The 22,752-nt window shown below is 49.4% G+C and overlaps 1 non-coding gene across 1 annotated transcript; it reads left to right on the top strand.

Moving 5' to 3' along the window:
- The first annotated feature begins 320 nt into the window (after positions 1 to 320).
- On the top strand, positions 321 to 422 carry LOC129341785 (U6 spliceosomal RNA). The gene has a single exon (XR_008598159.1). It is a non-coding gene; the product is annotated as a U6 spliceosomal RNA (small nuclear RNA).
- The last annotated feature ends 22,330 nt before the right edge of the window (positions 423 to 22,752 follow it).

The raw sequence follows: 22,752 nt of genomic DNA, 5'->3' as shown, positions 1-22,752 counted from the left end.
GAAAGGAAGACCTGCCTATCACGCTAAATTGGGCTTAGATTGGGTTTTCCAGGGCAACAGCAGGAGTTCAGACAGAGTTCACACAATCCCTGCCTAAGTTGCCAAGGGAATTGATTGCTGGTGCCAGACTGTCTAGCTTGACGAACAGCAACGAACAAGTCTTGCAACGACCACCTGTTCGTTTAGAATGGGGCCTCACGAACAGCTTGTTTACGAACAGCAGATTGGGCTGTTTGAGGCTTTTTTTTGTTCATATTGCTGTTCGTTGCCATCTCTAATCAGCATCCCTGAACCCCCAGCACCTCACCACCCACCCTGCTTTAGGTAGGGGCCTGGAAATCTTAACTGGAATGATACAAAGAAGATTAGCATGGTCCCTGCACAAGTTTGACGTGCAGTGGCCAGATTTTTAAAAAATGCTAATTATAAATAATAAAAATACATTGAAAACTTAAGTAAACAAAAGCATCAGAAGAACTAATGGTGAATGAAAAGCAGACGGCAATCTGTTTCTCCACCTTTCCAAACACTTTTCTAAACAAACAAATTCTCCGCTGTGTGCCAGAAAGCCAGGGGGTAGATGGGGACAAATGGACCTCTCCAGAAGGAAAGAGTTCCAGAGCCTGGAATCAATTGCTGAAAATGTCCTTTCCCATATAGCCATCTGCCTTACTTCAGACAACAAAGCAACATGGAGCAGGGCCTCAGTTCGTGACCTGAGTGAGCAGTTCTGCTCACGCTGGAGGTGGACATCTTTAAATAGCCAAGTCTCCAAATAAGTCAATCAAGTTCTGCATTCCAGTTTCTACAGCAGCCAGCTAAATGCCCCCTGGAGCAAAACTGGATCTGAGAACAAAGCCGTTCATTAATATTGTGTAAAACTGGGCTTCAAAGATACACGGACGCTTTTTTTCCAAGTGACCGTGAAGACACACAGGGCCTGCTACATCAGGCCAAAGATCCAGCAAATTCAGCGTCCTTATTATTCCAAGTAAAGAGCCAGGGAGCTCACAGTCAGTGCAAAAGGCAACAGCCTTCCCCGGCACCTGGTGTACAGCCACTGAACCTGCAGGGTCCATTGAGCACTTAGGTTTGCCAACCTCCAGGTGGGGCCTGGAGATCCCCTGGAATTGCAGCTGACCTCCAGACTACAGAGATCAGTTCCCATGGCTGCTTTAGATGGTGGACTGTATAACATTATATCCTGCTGAGGTCCTACTAATCCTCGAACTGCTCTCTCCTCGGGCTCTACCCCCAAGTCTCCAGAAATTTCCAAACCTAGAGTTGGCAACCCTAGTCATCATGTCACAAAAGGAGACCATGTACAGTGTAGTAGTCAGATGTTGCAGGGAAAACTGGATTCTAATTTCCATTCATCCTTGAAGCTCAGTGGATATCACTCTTATAGTGCAATCCTAAACAGAGTTATTCCAGTCTAAGGCCATTGAAACCAATGGCCTTAGACTGGAATAACTCTGCTTAGGATTGCACTGTTAGCTTACCCTACCTACTAAGGTTGTTGAGAGGTTAGGATGGGGGAGAGGAAACCATGCAACTCAGCCTGAGCACCCTGAAGAAAGGGTGGGACATAAATACATTAAATGATAACATGCATTGCTATATCCGTCATCTACAAATGTATCTAATCCTTTCTTTTAAATAGTATTTTTTTTACTAACTCAAAATGTACCTATTTAAAAACAATAGAGTATGATAAAATCATAAAACAAGCCAGCAACAGTAATTACAGAATGGCGACAAAATGCCTTTTAAAAAAAGTTCTAACAGCCTTTAGGGAAAGCAGCCAGGGATGGGATCCTCACCATCTACTAAAACATTTTAAAGTAATCCAGCAGCCACCACCAGATCAGGTGTTCATGCAAGGGGTGATTTTGAATTTCTCATCATAGTGCCTCACACCCTCCAATTTGATCTGGCTTGGAACAAATCAAACAAAGTGTGTTCTTCTTTTATTACTTGGAACGTCTTAGATGGCCATATACAGGGCTCATTTTGAGGGGGAACTCACAGGAATGGAGTTCTGGCAGTTCCCCAAAGAAGTCACGTTAGGTAGCCCCGGCCACCTGACTCTCGGCCATTTTGGGCTTGTTTGGGCCTGGATTGGGGCCGAAACGGCCCAGATCAGGCCTCTGACGGATGGTAGATCACTCTCCCACTCATTAGCGGCCTGGTCCTGACCATTTTGGGCCTCTTTTCAGCCATTTGCAGCCCTTTTTTGCCATTTTGGGCCCAATTTTGGCCCTGAATGGCCAGGATTGGGTCCAAAACAGCCAGAATAGGTGATGTCAGGGGGTGTGACATATGCAAATCAGTTACACCAATGACACACTTCCGGTGATGGCAAGAGGCATGGCATATGCTAATGAGTTATGTTAATGAGTTATGCTAATGAGTTGCTCCAGCTCTTTTTCTATGAAATGACCCCTGGCCATATACATACGTTAAATCATTCCATGTAATAAGAACATTTGAAATGAGGGAACAATGTAGCTAATCCATGTTGAGCTGTGCAGTTTGACTGCAAATGGGTGCTTGGATCCCAGTTTGTTGTGAGATCAGGGTGCAAAGGGAGCAAAAAAACAAAACAAAACAAAACGGGGAAAGTTCCTACACTGATCCCCCTGCAACTTGAAGTTCTGAGCTTGACAAGTTTTCAGGGCTGCAACACATTCTTCTCCCGGGGGAGACGAGAGTGTCAAGAGATCTCCTCCTCTCTCAGGCATCCAGGCACTCACACACTCAAAAAAAGGCCAATTCTTAAAAGCACCACAGCCGTTGAAATGCAGAAACAATCAAGAGTTTTCAGGCCATAGCTGTCAGGATGCCTCGCTACATTCATCATCCCCCACTCCATGGTGATAAAAATTTACACAGCCAATGGAACGAAGATTAATTTCATGTGAAAAGCTGACAGAATGGCCCATGTCAGGGCTTTATTTGTGCCAGCACTCAGTAACTCAATGCAAGTTCCACCAAGGTGGCAGACACCCTGTCCCCCAAAGCCTTGTCTGCCTTCCCCTAATGATGGCACCGTTTTGACAAAACCAAGCAGCGCAGCTGGTACGTGCGAAGTTGGAATTAATTTTCTTTGGAAAGGTCAGGAATGTTAATGAGCTTTTGGCTGCCATGAGTTTTTTTTCTGGGTTATTCTTTATTAATGTGAAGGGGGGGGCAGGATAACTGAAGGGACGAAGGGAGGAAAGAAGGAAGGAAGGAAGGAAGGAAGGAAGGAAGGAAGGAAGGAAGGAAGGAAGGAAGGAAGGAAAGGGCTTAATTTACAGGGTGGCTAAACTTTAGAAGAAGGTTCCTATTCACCAATGGAATCAATGACCTACGTGAGCGGTAGGTTCTCCCTCACTGGAGGTCATCAAGCAGAGGAGTGCTCTAGCTCTGTTGGAAAACATACAGATTTGAATTTTCTGCATTGAGCAAGAGGTGACATTGGATGACGCTTGCAACTCTATGATTTTATTATCGACTAGAAACAAAGCCTGTTGTGCAAATAAATACAACAGGCTCTAGAAAGCTGGGGCTGGGGAGGGCTGGCATGGGGGGGGGGGTCTGGGGAGGATTGGCAAGCGGAGGGCCAAGGGGGTCTAGGGAGGGCTGAGAGGCAGGAGGAGTCTATGGAGGATTGGCAGGTAGAGGGGCAAGGGAGGGGTCTGGGGAGGGCTGAGATGCAGGGGTGCGATGTGCCTGTAGCCCTGTGAACCCCCCTGGAGCCGGGACACAACGTATCCCGGCTCCACCGAGATAGGTGCGGCGTGGCTCCGGTGGGGCTGAGAGGGCGCTGGGAGCTTTGCCTCCACCACGTCACCCCAGCCCTGCCAAGAGCAGTGTGGTGCGTCTCCGGTGGGGCTGTGAGGGTGCCAGGCGCTTTGCCCCGTTGCCCGGCAGGCATGTTGCTTTTCCTGCGCCACCCTCCTCCTCCAGCTGGGCTACGTAGCCTGGCTGCAGAGGGCAGGGCAGACTCGCTGGGCCATCCGCTGCCAGCGGTGCCCTCCAGAGGCGGTGTTCCAGAGCGCACTATTATCCTGGTGCGCCCTGCGCAGGCGCACCAGGATCAATGTGTGTTGTCAGACAGACGCTAAGGGAATTGTATAGTAGGATTCTATGAAAGGAAAAACACTGGGAAGCGGTTATTTGTTTATTAATTTTATAGTGTGCTATCCCCGCATGCGGGCTCAGAGCAGATCACAATGATTAAGGTACATAAAAGATAAAACATTGATAGCATAAAAATAAATTACAGTTTGTTAAAACATCCTGAGTGCAGTGCACATATTTCACCATCTCATCTTCAGTCATTTGGGCCTGTTAGTCATGGATTTTTTGGCAACTTCGCTAGCTTTGACTTCAAATGGCTAATCTGGGCTGTACTATTTCCTCCTCCATGGATACCCCAAACAGCTTATATCATTCTCCTCTCCTCCATTTTATCCTCACAACAACCTTATGAGGTTGGTTAGTCTGAGAGTATGGGCATGGCCCAAGGTCACCCAGCAAGCTTTCATGGCAGAGTGGAGGTTTAAACTGAGGTCTCCCTGATCGTATTCCAGCACTCTAACCACTACATCTCATTGACCCATAAGAATTAGGCCTAAGCCATTTTACCATCCTAAGCAGTTTCAACATTTGAATTTCTTGTCGTTTTTGGGAGAAAAAAATTACCTGCTCACGTGTAGCAGCTCCCCTTGAAGCAACACCACAACTCAAATGTTACAGTAGTTTCTTCTCAAAGGTAACTTGGAAAATGACTCTGAGATTGCACTTCACACAGGGCCGGCGCGCCCATGGAGGCCAGGTAGGCGGTGGCCTCGGGCGCGGGCATGGGAGGGGCGCTGGAGGGGGTGTCGGGGGCAGAGGCACGCACAGCGAAGCTGGCATGACTGGGCTGCAGCTACTGCTGCAGCCAGCCAGCCAGCTCCGTGCTGCCGCCGCTGCCACCGCCACCACACACCCCAGCCGGGCACAGCCTCCGGGTGCCGCCCCAGCAGCGGCTCGCGGCTTGTGCGCCAAGCTGGAGTGCGTGGCGGTGGCAGCAGCGACACGGAGCTGGCTGGCTGGCTGCAGCTGCAGCTGCAGCCAGCCATGCCAGCTCCACTGCGCGCTCCTCTGCCCCAGCCGGGCTCAGAAGCCGTGAGCTGTTGCTGGGGCGGCGCACGGAGCAGCTTGCAGCTTCTGTGCTCGGCGCTCCGCGAGCTGCCCAGCCCCCCTGCGGTGCGTGATGATGTCTGCGATGATGTCATCACGCAGTCTGTGGCGTGCGGCCGCGCAGAGTGTGTGCGCGTGCCGCCGCAGGCGCCAGAACCTCTGGCACCGGCCCTGACTTCACATCCACCAGTGAAATCAGTGCCAGGTCTGTTATCTGCCTTTGAGCATCATCAATAGCACTGGCAATAGATCCTGGAATGCACTTCTAAAATTACACATCACAGTCTTTCCTGTCATGGTGTCCTTTATGTTATGTTGCCCCAACATAAGGTGATTTTGTAGTAGAGCTGCCGTTGTCCTTAATATTGTTTTTGCTGTTCTTCAATGCAGTTCAAGACTTCTTTTATATAAAGAGCAGGGCTTTTTTTCAGCAGGAACGTGGGGGAACGGAGTTCTGGAACCTCTTGAAAATGGTCACATGGCTGGTGGCCCCGCCCCCTGATCTCCAGACAGAGGGGAGTTTAGATTGCCTTCCGCGCCGAGCGGCAACCCACTGAGTTCCACCACCTCTTTTCCCAGAAAAAAAGCCTTGATAAAGAGGGATTGGGAATGAGATTGAACAGTCAAGGCCTCGCCCTTCTCAAAATGGCCTCTTGGCTTCTCTTATGAACTTCTCTATCTACACTCTCTTTTGCCTCCAGATTTGAAACTGGGGGAAACCAGGGACTCCTCTTGAGGGCTGAATGTGTCCCCGGGGCTGGCAAATGTTGACCTACAGCTATAGATGATCAAGGTGGTGGTTGTTTTTTTCCTGGTGGGAGACCACAGAAGATTGGGGAAAGCGGGATAAAAAGATGTTCCAAAATTCTCCTAATTCAAAGTTCTCCCCGTATTTTGGAGTTCTGCATTACTTAGTCTTGTTTCCAAAGTGAAAACAGGGCATTAAGAATCCCCCATTGTTTCTGTTTTTATTTTCAAATTTTGTACGGAGCAACCCTCATACACAATTTTCTTCTCCTTTCTGTTCCTCCAGCCTATTCAGATCATTCTTTTCCCCTTCTCTTTCCCCATATTTTGCATGTATTGATAAACACCACAATTTATTTATTTATTTATTTCCAATTTATATTCCGCCTCCCCACCCCCCACCCCACACACCAGCAGGCTCAGGGCAGATTACAAACACATACAAATTAAAATACATAAAAACCATTAATATAAGTTAACAACCATAAAACATGCAGAAGTATACAATTTAAAATACATATAAACATGAACATAGCAGCACAAAAATCCAACCGCCCCAGCCTTAATCATCTCCCGAGCATCTTAGCAGTAAAGAAGATTACTAAATGGGGGTATTGGTAGCAAAAAGCAATCTTAAATTGATGCAGTCTTTGGCTATATTAAGATTCTTTTTTTGTTGTGTTTTACCAATATGCAGGAGGCCACATGTACATTAGTAAAACACACACACACCCAAATTAGTGCAATCACACCAAGATTGCCCCCCCACAATGTTTTATTATCTCCCAAGTACACATTAGTATCATTGAGGGCGAAGAAAAAGCAATAGCAACCTGTAATTTTAGAATCCATTTTGGAAATTTTGATAAACCAGAATTAAAGAGGAGCAGAACACAGCAGTGTTGAACAAATATTTACTACTTCATTTTAGTCAGTAGTTTCCATTGTTGGTTTTGTTGATTTGTATTGTATATGCATGTCTGGATTTTACATGCAATTCATAGTATATTTATATATACAGCATGTGCCATTTACATGTATAGCATAAGTATAGCACTGATTTATTGACACATAGATAATGGAATATGTATATATTTTATGGGACCATCTGGTTCAAGGAAAGTGGAAGTTGCTTGAAAATGAAGAGTCATTCATTTTGGAAAAAGGAGAAAGGAAATCGAAACAGCATTTTGGAGTCAAAAATAGTACAGAAGAAACTAGAAATCACAAGGAGAACTTGCAGAACAATGGAAGAACAGAACCAGAGAAACCTACTCAGCTCTAGTCTTTGTATGAGGTTCACGTATTAATATTGAGCAGTGATTCTGAAGGTACATCAGTGAACACAGGTAGTGCTAGTTCAAAAAGCAACATCTGTTCATAATCCAACCAGAATAGTAAAAGTTATCAGCGTTCCCATAAATCTGTTTAATCCACTCCTCAACCCAGATAGCAGCCTGGCAGTAACTGTCAGGAAATTCATGCACTTTGCTGGTGGTTGAAAACAAATGTTTTGGGGGGAGGGGGCTTCTTATAGAAGAACGGAACAATTGACTTTGATTGTTTCCGGGAACAGAGCTTCAACAAAGGTGAGAGAACAGGTCCTCAGGCTTGCATGAGGACAGTCATATTGATTAGAGCTGTAATTAGGGCTCACAACAGTACTTCAGCAAATGCTGGGAGGTTTGAGGGGATGGTGCTTGGGAAGGGTGGAATTTGGAGAGGATGTGTCATCACATTTGGGTGATGCTCTAGGCTGTCTCCCCTAGTCTATATGGTCTTTACCATAGAGTGGTGGTTGAGAGTGCCCTCAAGTCACAGCTGACTTATGGTGACCTATGGTGGGGTTTTCATAGCAAGAGACTAACAGAGGTGGTTTGCCATTGCCTCTGCAACCTTGGCCTTTGCTGGGGGTCTCCCATCCACTTACTAACCAAGGCCGACCCTGCTTAGCTTCTGAGATCTGATGAGACACTCTTTGCACTCTTTGTTGTATTGTACATGGCTTTTGCAGCTGTGCTCACCTGTGTCAGGTCCAGTGTATATGTAAACTGTACTGACTCCATTTTCTAATGCTTCTAGTGCTTAAGTGTTTTCCCCACAGGTGTGTCAGACTGTGGCTAAATAAGGTACTCTCTGCAAGATTCCCTTTAGAAGCAAGAATAAGTCCAATGTCTGGCAAAGGAAGCTTTATTGCAGAAAAGGTCCATTATAGTCCACTGTCCTGAATAGGAGACTCAGGATGGTACATGATCATTGTTACCAATGAAGAGCAAGCATAGGATACAGAGTAACAATACCCATTTGGAACAGCCTCCCCCCACAGTTCTCAAAACAACATCTTTCCGTCCTGGGAAGCTGCTCTCCTTCAAGGCCAATGCTTGGTGGAACGGTGTTAGACACAACAATCTCCTCCGGTGGGAATGCTGCCTGGGAACTGGTGCACCTGGGGAGAAAGCACTTAAACACTAGAAGCATTAGAAAATGGAGTCAGTACAGTTTAGATATATACTGGACCTGACATTCTGCCCCCCTTAAAATAGATCCCCCCCTGGCTTATATGGATAGCGATTATGAAAAGCTTTGGTTAATCTAGGAGCATGAACATGTGCAGAATTCACCCATTCATCGTAACCAGAATCAAAGTCCTTCCAGCGAATGAGGTAAAAAAGCCGGTTTCGCTTGAGCTTAGAGTCCAAGATTTGTTGTACCTCATAGTGTATTTGGTCGTCAATCAAAGTTGGAATGGGTGGAGCTCTGATGTGCCATTTGTTGTCGGTGGGAGCTCTCTTTAGAAGGCTGACGTGGAACGTATCATGCACATGGCGCAGGTTTTTAGGCAAAGTTACAGCAACAGTCACCTTATTTATTATTTTGCGCATAGGAAAAGGTCCCAGGAATTTTAGAGCGAGTTTGCGGCTGGTTTGAGCCAGCTTTAGGTTTTTTGTGGAAATATACACATGATCTCCAGGTTGTAATTCCCATTCGGCCACACGATGGCGATCTGCGTATTTTTTGTAATCCAGTTTGGCTTTTTCAAGGTGTTTCTTAATAAGAGTCCATTGCTGCGCCGCCTCCCCCCACCATGAAGATACATCTGGCAGTTTAGAGGAATGGAGAGGGGGTGCGTCTAACGGGAAGGGATCGAAGTGAGTCCCGTACACAATTTTGAATGGAGCCTCTCCCGTTGAAGCGTGTACACTGTTGTTATAGGAGAATTCGGCTAGGGGAAGAAGGTCCACCCAATTATCTTGCTGAAAATTAATGTAGCAACGAAGAAATTGTTCTAAAATTTGGTTAGTTTTTTCGGATTGTCCGTCGGTTTGTGGGTGGTGGCTTGAACTGATACCTTGTTCAATATTCAACATTTTCAAAAGCTCCCGCCAGAAGTTGGCAACGAACTGTCCGCCGCGATCCGAAATCACCTTGGACGGAAAAGAATGTAATTTTACGATGTGTTTTAGAAACAAATCCGCTAGTTTTCGAGCGGAGGGTATAGCAGTACAGGGGATAAAATGGGCTTGTTTGGAGAATAGATCTACCACAACTAAAATACAATTGTGTCCTTTTGAAAGAGGTAGATCAGTGATAAAGTCCATGGAGATTACTTCCCAGGGCCTGTTCGGCGTTTCTAATGGTTGCAGGAGGCCCGGAGGTTTCCCTTTCCTGGTTTTTGCGCTGAGGCAAACAGGGCAGGAACTAACGTATTGGGAAATGTCTTTGCGCATGCCCGGCCACCAGAATTGTCTTTGAACTAGGTGTAAAGTTTTCAGGTACCCATAATGTCCAGCAGTGGGAGCATCATGACAGCGCTGCAAGACATCCAGCTTAAGGCTGTCCGGGACATAAAACTTGCTCCCAGCTAGCCAATCCCCCTGTGGGGATTGGGTTAGTTTGTTTCGCGGAGCTTTATCCCCCTCCTTCTCCACTTCAGTTTTAAGTTTCGATTTCCATTCTTGGTTGGCCGGGAGGGCCTGCTTAGCACGGCTGCGAGTAGTCACCACGCCCCCAAGTTGCTTAGGCGAGAAGACCGTGTCGACAGTCTCCGCCCGTTTGCTTTTATGTTGGGGCAGGCGCGACAGGGCGTCCGCCAAAAAGTTAGTTTTGCCCGGGAGATAATTGAGGGTGAAGTTGAACTTGGAAAAGAATTCCGCCCACCGCAATTGCTTGGCATTCAGTCTGCGTGGGCTTCGGAGGGCCTCCAAATTTTTATGATCTGTCCAGACCTCAAAAGGGTATCTCGCCCCCTCCAGCCAATGCCTCCAGTTTGTGAGAGCTGCTTTCACTGCAAAGGCCTCCTTCTCCCACACATTCCAATTCCTTTCTGCCTCTGAGAACTTTCTAGACAAGAATGCACAAGGCCGCAATTTCCCATCCTCCCCCTTCTGCAGTAAAACCCCCCCTATCGCCGTATCGCTGGCGTCGACCTGTACTATGAAGGGGGACTGTTCGTTGGGGTGGGAGAGGATGGGTTCCGTTACAAATTGCTTTTTAAGGCATTCGAAGGCCGTTTGGCAATCGGGGGTCCATTGTAGTTTAGCAGAGGGTTTTTTGGCTTGGTCCCCTTTATCTTTGGTTTTCAGCAATTCTGTTAAGGGGAGTGTGATTTGGGCGAAATTTGCTATGAAGTCTCTATAGAAGTTGGCAAAACCCAGGAAGGATTGCAGTTCTTTGCGGGTGGTGGGTGTTTGCCAATCCTGGATCGCCTGTATTTTGGCTGGATCCATTTTCAACCCCTCTTGTGAGATACAATACCCAAGGTAAGTGAGTTCGGTTTTATGGAATTCACATTTGGACAATTTGATGGGCAGTTTATTCTTCATCAAGGTGGCCAGGACCTTTTGTACCATTTGAACATGTTCTTCCTCGGTGTTAGAATAAATTAAAACATCATCAAGGTACACCACCACCCCTTTGTATAGAAATTCATGTAAAACTTCGTTTATCATGGACATGAATACAGACGGGGCTCCCGTCAATCCAAAAGGCATAACTAAGTATTCATATTGTCCGAGGGGCGTATTAAACGCGGTTTTCCACTCATCCCCTGCCTTGATACGAACGTGGAAGTAAGCATCTTTTAGATCTAATTTCGTAAAGATCTTACCTTGGGCCACGACGTTGAGAAGGTCTCGGATGAGCGGTATAGGATAGGCGTTGTTGGTGGACACTGCATTTAGTCCTCGGAAATCCGTGCACAGTCTAAGTCCCCCATCCTTCTTTTTCACGAAGAGAACTGGAGCGGCGTGGGAACTAGAGGCTGGGCGGATGAACCCTCTTTGGAGGTTGGTGTCGATGAATTTCCGGAGTTCTTCACGTTCATGGAGACTCATGGGGTAGAGCCTCCCTTTGGGTAGTGAGGCTCCTGGTAAAATTTCCACCGCACAGTCCGTTCGTCGATGCGGGGGCAGTGTGTCCGCTTCCTCCTCCGAGAAAGCGTTTAGAAAAGGCCAGTAAGGTTCGGGTATTTGGTTGACTTCTTCTTGGGTGAGGAGGGCCTTTTCTTTGTAAGTTGGGTCCTCGCCCCAGTTTTGATTCCAACGGTGAAGTTTACAGTTGGCATGATTGAAGGTAATACATCCTTGAGCCCAGTCTATGTAGGGATTGTGATCACATAGCCATTTGCTGCCTAGAATTAACGGGTACTTGGCAGTAGAGCTGATGACAAAGGACCTCTTTTCCCAATGTTGTCCCATGCCTGTGATCACCGGGATGGTTTCAGTTGTGACCGGATTCATGTTGGTACCATCCATTTGTTCAAAAATTACTGGATTTTGTAATTCCCGAGTTGGTAAGACTAGTCCATTGACTAGAGCTGGGGCTATGATATCTCTTGAGCAACCCGAGTCAATAAGAGCTTGCACCCGAATGTGCATTTTTCTCTCTGGGTTGATTAAAGTCACTGGCATGAATAAAATGGACCCAGGTGGCCGGTTCCGTGCAGGGACGGGCTTGGGGCGGATCTGTCGTTTGGGCCCTTTTACGACAGATCCATCTCGTTTCCCGACTGGGGACTTTCTGGATTGACTTCTGCAGATGGGGAAGCGGGATCGTATTCCATAACTTCTTCCGCTTCCAGCCCTCTTTCTGAGGCTGGCCTTTGGGAAGCGCCGCGGCCTCGGTTTGCTCGTGGAGCTGGAGTCGGGCGTTGGAGCGTAGGGAACGGAGCAAGGGTTGGACGCCGTAATTGGAGCGGAGGTCTTTGCACAGGCCGGTAGGGGCATTGTGCTGCAAAGTGACCAGCCTGTCCGCATTGCAAACACAGCCCTTGTTGCCATCTAGCATCTCTCGCTCCACGGGTGGCGTAACCAGCTCCCCGAGCTCCCTTCTGTAAGGTCAATGGTCTTCTTTGTCCCGTTTGTTGTTGTTGCTCAACCAAACGGACTTCTAAAATGCGATTCTCTACTTCGCAAACAAGTTGAATCCAACCTAACAGCGTAGGGGGATTGTCTTGCATGAGGGCTCTGTCCAAAAGTCTCGGATTAAGTCCTTGTTTGAACAGAATAATTTTTGTGGACTCCTCACACCTGGGGCACTTGGCAGCTAATTGTCGGAATTTCGTGATATAGTCTCTCGCTGACATGCTGCCCTGTTTAATGGCCTGCAATTCTGTTCGGGCCCTGGTTTCCTCTAAGGGATCTTCATATTGTGCTCTAATAGCATCCACCAACCCCTGGAGAGTATCGAGTTCTGGGGCCCCGATATTATATAGTCCTACGTACCAGTCCGCTGCTTTCCCTTGTAAGCGGGAGCCGAGGTGTTCAATTTGGCTGGCCTCGCTGCCGAAGAGGTGTCCCCACCGGTTGAAGAATTGCACGACTTGCACTAGAAAAAAGCCCAGTTTGGAGGGATCCCCATCAAAAGTGGCGTCCAGTTTCACCCAACCCATTGGGAGGTCTTGCCTCGGAGCCGGGGCTGGGTAGAAGTCCGCCGGTAGCCTCAATGGCACTTGAGGTATGAGGGGACCCGGGTGTGCTGGCGGTGGCCTCACCGGTTGAGCCGGGGGTGCCGGCCTCGGCTGGGCTGGCGGTGGTGCTCTCGGCAGGGCTGGCGGTGGTGCTCTCGGCAGGGCTGGTGGCAATGCCGGAGGTGCTGGCCGTAGCGGTTGAGGTGCTGGCGGTTGAGGTTGGTGCGGCGGAGTAATAATCGGCCTCTGAGGGGTGGGTTGGTGGGGTCGCAGTGGTGTAGGTCCCATCGGTTGGCTCGGAGGCGGTCTTACGGGCTGTTCCAGTGGCAAACGTATCGGCTGCAGCGGCGGGGTTAGTTGTGGTCGAAGCGGAAGGGGCCGCAGCGGCGAAGGCCGAATGGGTGGAAGGCCGCGCGGGCTTGCCCCTTCAGGCGTTGTTGTTCTGGGAAGCGTCGGCTGGCCTTTTGGCGCTGGTAGACCATCTCCCGGAGGTTGCCCGACGGGAACAGTTTCGCGCGGTTGACCAGGGGCTCCCTCCCCTGATGGGGCCACGGGTGCTCCCGCTTGGTCCGGCCGGACCGTTTTAGGGGAAGTATGGGGGGGTATCACCGGTGTATCACTTGGCTTTTCCTCCCCTTCCGTAGGCCTCTCAACGGGGGTCTCGTCTGGCGGCACATCCCCTCCCGTGATAGGAGGTTCGATGGGAGTCTCACCGGATGGCACAACCGGGTGGTCCCTTCTCGGTGGAGTTTCTCGCTGAGTGGGAAGTTCCTTGGGTTGTTCTCCCGATTCGCCAGGATAGGTGCCCCCCTCGCCGGTGGGCGACGACCGCTGCTGAACTTCCTCCATCGGATAGGAGATGACACTTTGAAGGGTAGCTATCTGTATCGCCATCTCTTCAGGAGACAGTCTTTCCCCTGCCCCCATTGAGGAAATTAAATGAATGGCGTGAGCCAAACTTTCTTCCATATCCATCAGCTTAGCTTCTAATTGTTGTATACGACTTGGCCCTGGTTGTTCGCTCAGGGAACCTTCATTCGCTGTACTCAACGGGGAGAAAGGGCCCCACGGAGGAGGGTCCCCTTGGACTATTCGCGACCTCGCGGCTAGAATTCCCTTGGCCATACCCGTCACGGCCGAGATGCTGGTATCTACCGCATAGGTGCGACCTCGTATCTGCTCCCAACTTTGTTCAGGGACTTCCGTTGGCTCCTTCCACGGGGCAAGTTCGGAATAATCCCAACTCAGGGCGCCTCGGCGAGACGTGTCCCCCTCCATCTGCTCAAACGTCCTGTTCCAATATCGCCATGGTTGGCTGCTATCTAGTTCCGGGACGGTTTCTAGGCTTCGGCGCCCGTCCATCGAGACTCGTGGATGGAGTCCACCTGCCCGGCGCTCTCTGGTTTCTCGGGGTCTGGCTCCCCACTCCGACGGGGTGGGTACCGAGATCAAGGGGAGAGCGGTTGCTTTTGGCCTTGCCCCGAGGTTGCTTTCGGTCTCGTTCCGAGTACTGAAGTCGATGAGAGGCAGGGTAGAAGTGGAGGCTCCGGTTCCGTTCCCGGTTGCTCCCAGCTCCTGGGAGTCTTGGGTTTGCACCGGTTGATTGTCGGGAGACGCATACGGATCAAACAAAGGATCCCTGTCCGGGACAACCTTGGATTCCGCTGGGCCCGACTCAGACATGATTGGTAACAAAATGTCAGACTGTGGCTAAATAAGGTACTCTCTGCAAGATTCCCTTTAGAAGCAAGAATAAGTCCAATGTCTGGCAAAGGAAGCTTTATTGCAGAAAAGGTCCATTATAGTCCACTGTCCTGAATAGGAGACTCAGGATGGTACATGATCATTGTTACCAATGAAGAGCAAGCATAGGATACAGAGTAACAATACCCATTTGGAACAGCCTCCCCCCACAGTTCTCAAAACAACATCTTTCCGTCCTGGGAAGCTGCTCTCCTTCAAGGCCAATGCTTGGTGGAACGGTGTTAGACACAACAATCTCCTCCGGTGGGAATGCTGCCTGGGAACTGGTGCACCTGGGGAGAAAGCACTTAAACACTAGAAGCATTAGAAAATGGAGTCAGTACAGTTTAGATATATACTGGACCTGACACCGGTTCCCAGGCCGACTTCTCACCATGCAAGATTGTTATGTCTAACACCGTTCCACCAAGGATTGGCCTTGAGAGAGAGCAACTTTCCCGAGACTGAAAGATGTTGTTTTGAGAACTATGGGGGGAGGCTGGTGCAGCTGGGAACTGTTACTTTGTACCTCATGCTTTGCTCTTCATTGGTAACAATGATCTTGTACCATCCTGAGTCTCCTATTCAGGACAGTGGACTATAATGAACCATTTCTACAGTAAAGTTTCCTTATTCAAACAATGGACTCTTATTTGCTTGTAAAGGGGAACCTGTGAGAAGGACATTATTTAGCCACAGTCTGACATTTTGTTACCAATCATGCCTGAGTCGGGCCCAGCAGAATCCAAGGCAGTCCCGGACAGGGATCCCTTGTTTGATCCGTATGCGCCTCCCGACGAACAACCAGTGCAACCCCAGGAGCCTGTACCAACGGGGAACGGAGCTTCGACTACTACCCCGCCTCTCATCGATCTCGGCCATGGAGGGGAAAGGCCGACGGCCACCACCCTCCCCTTGTTCTCGTTACCCACACCGTCGGAGTGGGGACCCAGACCCCGAGAAACGAGGGAGCGCAGAGCCAGTGGGGTGCACCAACAATTATCCATGGACGGGCGCCGGAGCCTAGAGACAGTCCCTGAATTTGACAGCAGCCAACCGTGGCTGTTTTGGAATAGAACGACCGAGCACACGGAATGGGATACGTCCCGCCGCGGCGTCCTAAGTTGGGATTATTCGGAACTTGCCCAGTGGAAGGAGCCACAGGAGGTTCCTGAATCAAGTTGGGTGCAGATGCAAAATCGCACCCTTTCTGTAGATTCCGGCATTTCGGCACTGACGGGCCTAGCCAAAGGAATTCTAGCAGCGAGATCGCAAGACGATCAGGGAGACCCTCCACCCTGGGGGCCGTTTTCCCCGGTAGCCGCTGCCGCAGGAGGTGCTACGATGGGACAATCGGGTCCAAGTCGAGTCCAACAGCTGGAAGCTAGATTGATCGACATGGAGGACAGCCTAGCTCATGCCATACATCTGCTCTCGGTGATGGTAGCAGGCGAGAGACCATCACCTGAAGAGATGGCCGTACAAATAGCAACACTACAAAGCGTTATTCCCCATATGAGGGATATCGTCCCGGGGCAGCCGCCGCACTCAAGTTACCCTGCTGAGAGTGAAGAAGGATCCCGCCTCACTGGCGAGGGCCCTATCGACCCTCCCAGATTGGAAGGAGAGGAGGACACCTATCCTGGAGAACCGGGAAAAACTCCCTCGGAACTCCCTAGACTGGATGAAGTTCCGCCTCCCGGGGATACTCCAGTTGAGGTGCATGGAGAAGCTCCAACGGAACCCCCTAGACCGGACGGAGATCAACCTCCCGGAGATACTCCAGCTGAGGTGCCTAGAGACGTTGAGGAAGGGCCAACCCGTCCGACCACGTCGCCGGTGATACCCCCTCCAGCTTCCCCAATAACGGTCCGGCCGAATCAGTCAGAAGAGCCTCCGGCTCCTCCGAGGGAGGGATCGCCACACCAACCGCCAGAAGTTGTTCCCATTCAGCAAATCCCAAGGGAAGGTCTACCAGTGCCACAGGAACAGCCCCTGCTTCCCAGAGTAACGACGCCGGGAGGGGCAAGCCCGCGCGGCCCAGCACCCATCAGGCCTTCGCCGCTGCGGCCCCTCCCGCTTCGACCGCAACTAATACCTCTACAGCAACCGGTACGTTTGCCTCTAGACCAACCAATATTACCACCTCCTAATCAACCGGTGGGGCCTATACCACTACGACCCCGCCGACCCGCCCCTCAGCGGCCGATCATGGCCCAACCTCTACGGCCACCTCCTCCTCAACCGCTACTGCCGACGCCTCCGGTGTTGCCACCACCAGCCCGGCCGCGGTTGCCGCCTCCAGCCCAGCCGTTACTACCACCACCAACCCAACCAAGACCACCGCCGCCAGCCCAGCCGGTGTTACCGCCGCCAGCACAGCCGGTACCGCCGCCACCAGCCCAGCCGGGGCTACCGCCGCCAGCACAGCCAGCACCGCTGCCACAACCATGGCCCCAACAACCTCTCCTCGTGCCGCAAGGGCCATTGATGGTTCCGATGGACTTTTACCCAGCACCAGCTCCGAGACAAGACCTCCCCATGGGCTGGGTGAAACTAGAAGCTACTTTTGACGGGGATCCCTCCAAACTGGGATTTTTCCTAGTGCAGGTAGTGCAATTCTTCAACTGGTGGGGACACCTCTTTGGTTCCGAGGCCAGCCAAATTGAGCATCTCGGTTCTCGTTTACAAGGCAAAGCAGCAGACTGGTATGTAGGACTATACAATATTGGGGCCCCGGAACTTAATACTCTCCAGGGGTTGGTGGATGCTATTCGAGCACAATACGAAGACCCCTTAGAGGAAACTAGGGCCCGAACAGAATTGCAAGCCATTAGACAAGGCAGCATGTCGGCAAGAGACTATGTTACGAAATTCCGACAATTAGCTGCTAAATGCCCTAGGTGTGAGGAATCCACCAAAATTATTCTGTTCAAGCAAGGGCTGAACCCGAGACTTCTAGATAGAGCCCTTATGCAGGACAACCCTCCTACTCTATTGGGCTGGATCCAACTCGCGTGCGAAGTTGAAAATCGCATTTTAGAAGTCCGCTTGGTTGAACAACAACAACAAACGGGACAAAGACGCCCTCTGACTTTGCAGAAGGGAGGACGGGGTGTTGGGTACGCAACTCGCGGAGCGAGAGATGCTAGATGGCAGCAAGGGTTGTGTTTGCAATGCGGACAAGCCGGTCACTTTGCAGCACAATGCCCCTACCAGCCTGTGCAAAGACCTCCACTCCAACTAAGGCGTCCAACCCCTATCCCATTTCCTCCATTCCAACGCCCGACACCGGCTCCCAGAACGGGCAGAGGTTGCGGCGCTCCCCTGCGACCTGCCTCAGACAGGGGGTTGGAGGCGGAAGAAATCATGGAATACGACCCCGCTTCCCCAAATGTAGAAGGGAATCCAGAAAGCCCTCAGTCGGGAAACGAAATGGATCTGTCGTAAAAGGGCCCAAACGACAGATCCACCCCAAGCCAGTCCCTACGCGGGACCGGCCGCCTGGGTCCATATTATTCATGCCTGTGACTTTGCTTAACCCGGAGAGGAAGATGCACATCCGTGTACAAGCTCTCATCGACTCGGGCTGTTCGAGAGACATCATCGCCCCAGCCCTAGTCAATGGACTGGTTTTACCAGTCCGTGAATTGCAAAACCCGGTGATTTTTGAACAAATGGATGGCACTAACATGAACCCTGTTACCACAGAAACAATTCCAGTGGTCACGGGCATGGGCCAACACTGGGAGAAAAGATCTTTCGTCATCAGCTCTACTGCCAAATACCCGTTAATTCTAGGCAGCAAGTGGCTTTGTGATCACAACCCCCACATAAATTGGGCGGAAGGGTGCGTCACCTTCAATCACGCCAACTGTAAAACCCATCGATGGGACCAAAATTGGGGCAGTGATCCCTCCCACACCGAAAAGGCTCTTCTCACCCGGGAGGACATAAAACAAATACCCAAATATTATTGGCCTTTCTTGAACGCTTTCTCCGAAGAAGAAGCCAATACCTTACCCCCGCACAGAAGAACCGACTGCGCAGTCGAGATATTACCCGGGGCCTCACTGCCCAAAGGCCGACTCTACCCTATGAATCCCCGTGAACGGGAAGAGCTCAGGAAATTCATCGACACCAATCTCCAAAGGGGATTCATCCGCCCAGCCAATAGTCCCCATGCGGCTCCGGTCCTCTTCGTGAAGAAAAAAGATGGGGGACTCCGGCTATGCACGGACTTTAGAGGACTTAATGCTGTGTCAACCAACAACGCCTATCCCATCCCGCTCATCCGAGACCTCCTCAACGTCGTGGCCCAAGGTAAGATCTTTACGAAATTAGATTTGAAAGATGCTTACTTCCACGTTCGTATAAAGGCAGGGGATGAATGGAAAACAGCGTTTAATACGCCCCTCGGACAGTTCGAGTATTTAGTTATGCCGTTTGGTTTGGCGGGAGCCCCTTCCGTTTTCATGTCCATGATAAATGAAGTCTTACATGAATTCCTCTATAAAGGAGTTGTGGTGTACCTTGATGATGTGTTAATTTACTCAGACACCGAGGAAGACCACATTCAGCTAGTCCAAAAAGTTCTGGCTACATTAATGAAAAATAAACTGCCCATCAAGTTGTCCAAATGTGAATTCCATAAAACCGAGCTCACCTACCTTGGTTACTGTATTTCCTCAGAGGGTTTGAAGATGGATCCATCTAAAATACAAGCGATCCAAGAATGGCAAACTCCCACCACCCGTAAAGAACTACAGTCCTTCCTGGGTTTTGCCAACTTTTACCGAGACTTTATTGCAAATTTCGCGCAAATCACGCTCCCCCTAACAGAACTATTAAAAACCAAAAATAAAGGGGACCAGGCAAAGAAACCCTCCTCCAGAATACAATGGACATCCGATTGCCAAACAGCCTTTGAATGCCTAAAAGGGCAGTTCATTACAGAACCCGTCCTCTCCCACCCCAACGAAGACTGTCCTTTCGTAGTGCAGGTCGATGCCAGCGATACAGCCATTGGAGCGGTATTATTGCAGAAGGGGGAGGATGAAAGGCTGCGGCCTTGTGCATTCCTATCAAGGAAGTTTTCTGAGGCTGAGAGGAATTGGAATGTATGGGAGAAGGAAGCCTTCGCTGTCAAAGCAGCTCTCACTAACTGGCGGCATTGGCTAGAAGGGGCGAGGCACCCTTTCGAAGTTTGGACTGATCATAAAAATCTGGAGGCCCTTCGAAGCCCTCACAGACTAAATGCCAAACAATTGCGATGGGCAGAATTCTTTTCCAAATTTAATTTCACTTTAAATTATCTCCCGGGTAAAACTAACTTTCTGGCGGACGCACTATCGCGCATGCCCCAACACAAAAGCAAAAGGGAGGAGACTATAGACACAGTCTTCTCACCTACGCAATTGGGAGGCGTGGTAACTACCCGCAGCCGAGCAAGCCAGCCCCTCCCGCACAGCCAAGACTGGAAAACGAAACTTAAAGCTGAAGTGGAAAAGGAGGGGGGTAAAGCACCCAAAACTAAACTGATTCAATCCCCACAGGGGGATTGGCTAGCCGGAACCAAATTTTATGTCCCAGACAGCCTCCGACGGGAGGTCTTGCAGCGATGTCACGATGCCCCCACGGCCGGTCATTATGGATACCTAAAAACGTTACATTTAATACAACGGCAATTCTGGTGGCCGGGCATGCGCAAGGACATTTCTCAATATGTTGGTTCCTGCCCCATTTGCCTCAGCGCCAAAACTCGGAAAGGGAAACCTCCGGGTCTCCTACAACCATTAGAAACACCTAACCGACCTTGGGAAATAATATCCATGGACTTTATCACTGATTTACCCAATTCAAAAGGGCATAATTGCATTTTAGTAGTGGTAGATCTGTTCTCCAAACAAGCGCATTTTATTCCATGTACCGCTGTGCCCACTGCTCGAAAATTGGCGGATTTATTCTTGAAACACATTGTAAAATTACATTCTTTTCCGTCCAAGGTGATTTCGGATCGCGGCGGACAGTTCGTTGCCAACTTCTGGCGGGAGCTTTTACAAATGTTGAATATTGAACAAGGAATCAGCTCAAGCCACCACCCACAAACCGACGGACAACCCGAAAAAACTAATCAGATCTTAGAGCAGTTCCTTCGTTGCTACATTAATTTCCAACAAGATAACTGGGTGGACCTTCTCCCTCTAGCTGAGTTCTCATACAACAACAGTGTACATGCTTCCACTGGGGAAGCTCCTTTCAAGGTTGTATATGGAGCTCACTTCAACCCTTTCCCGCTGGACGCTCCCCCTCTTCATTCCCCTAGTTCGCCGGATGTATCCTCATGGTGGGGGGAGGCCGCTCACCAATGGACTCTTATAAAACAACACCTCGAGAAAGCCAAGCAGGATTACAAAAAATACGCAGATCGCCATCGTGCGGCCGATTGGGATTTACATCCTGGAGATCATGTCTACATTTCTACCAAGAATTTGAAACTGGCCCAAACCAGCCGCAAACTAGCACTGAAGTTCCTTGGACCTTTTCCTATGCGCAAAGTAATCAACAAAGTGACTGTTGCCGCAAATTTACCCAAAAATTTGCGCCATGTTCATGATACATTCCACGTCAGTCTCTTAAAAAGAGCCCCAACTGAGACAAATGGCACGTCAAAGCTCCACCCATCCCAACTCTAATAGATGACCAAATACACTATGAAGTACAACAAATTCTGGACTCTAAATTCAAACGTAACCAACTTTTTTACCTCATTAGGTGGAAGGACTTTGATTCTGGTTATGATGAGTGGGTGAACTCTGTACATGTTCATGCTCCTAGATTAACTAAAGCTTTTCATACTCGCTACCCATACAAACCGGGGGGGAATTTGTTTTAAGGGGGGCAGAATGTCAGGTCCAGTGTATATGTAAACTGTACTGACTCCATTTTCTAATGCTTCTAGTGCTTAAGTGTTTTCCCCACAGGTGCACCGGTTCCCAGGCCGACTTCTCACCATGCAAGATTGTTATGTCTAACACCGTTCCACCAAGGATTGGCCTTGAGAGAGAGCAACTTTCCCGAGACTGAAAGATGTTGTTTTGAGAACTATGGGGGGAGGCTGGTGCAGCTGGGAACTGTTACTTTGTACCTCATGCTTTGCTCTTCATTGGTAACAATGATCTTGTACCATCCTGAGTCTCCTATTCAGGACAGTAGACTATAACGAACCATTTCTACAGTAAAGTTTCCTTATTCAAACAATGGACTCTTATTTGCTTGTAAAGGGGAACCTGTGAGAAGGACATTATTTAGCCACAGTCTGACAACCTGGACTATCCAGGTCAGGGCCTTTACCATAGTGACTAGGGAAAATTCCTAGGATATCACTAAGCAGAGGCCATTTTTTCCTTATGCTCCTCTGTTTCTTTGGGGCAGGAAATTGGGCCCGGGGCTGATAATTCCCTGCCCCCAAGCTGATATATGGGAGGCCTAACTGTGATTAGGGAGTAAAATTGATGTTTCAGGGGGCTCTTAAACACTTCCTAAAATAAACTGCATGCTGTTTTTTTGAACCTCATATTACATTACAGTAGAAGACTGGGAGGGAGGGCTGGTGATAGAGGAGAACATAGAACATGAGCAACACTCTAGGTGGTCTTTTATCTCTTTAATCAATGTGTACACGTATGGGTGTGTGCATCACAGGCATCAGATGGTAACCTATGTTACCTGACCCCTTGAGTTACCAAGGGAGTCAGTTTCAAGCCACAGGGTGCTCCTAGTAGGTGATGAAATGTGCAAGATGTTGGACAAAAGAGGAACAGAGAAGCAGGGGACATGATACTGGGCAATGAAAAGTCTCCCAATCATGGTTGAGTGGCAGGACTCAGATGTAGCTTTCCCTTCTGTTCCTGCTCAGTTGCTTACAGTGCAAACCAAAGGGGCAGGAATGGATCAAGGCCGATTCGACCACTGCCGGATATGGCCAGGCCCCCACCACTTCCCAGCTATCAGTCGACACTTTCATTCAAACACATCTGTGATTGATGAACAGAGAGTATAAACACCTCATTAGTGGTGTAATTCACTGGTCGGGAATTGAATCTACTGCGGGAGGTGAGGGGAACAAAGAGGATTTAGAAGACTAAAAAAGAAAGGAAGATGTGAATGGAGGAGAGAAA

The sequence above is a fragment of the Eublepharis macularius genome, chromosome 13, assembly GCF_028583425.1.
Source record: "Eublepharis macularius isolate TG4126 chromosome 13, MPM_Emac_v1.0, whole genome shotgun sequence".
Lineage (NCBI taxonomy): Eukaryota > Metazoa > Chordata > Lepidosauria > Squamata > Eublepharidae > Eublepharis > Eublepharis macularius.
Note: the sequence above shows the minus strand (reverse complement) of the source record. Positions and strands in the feature narration are given on the sequence as shown.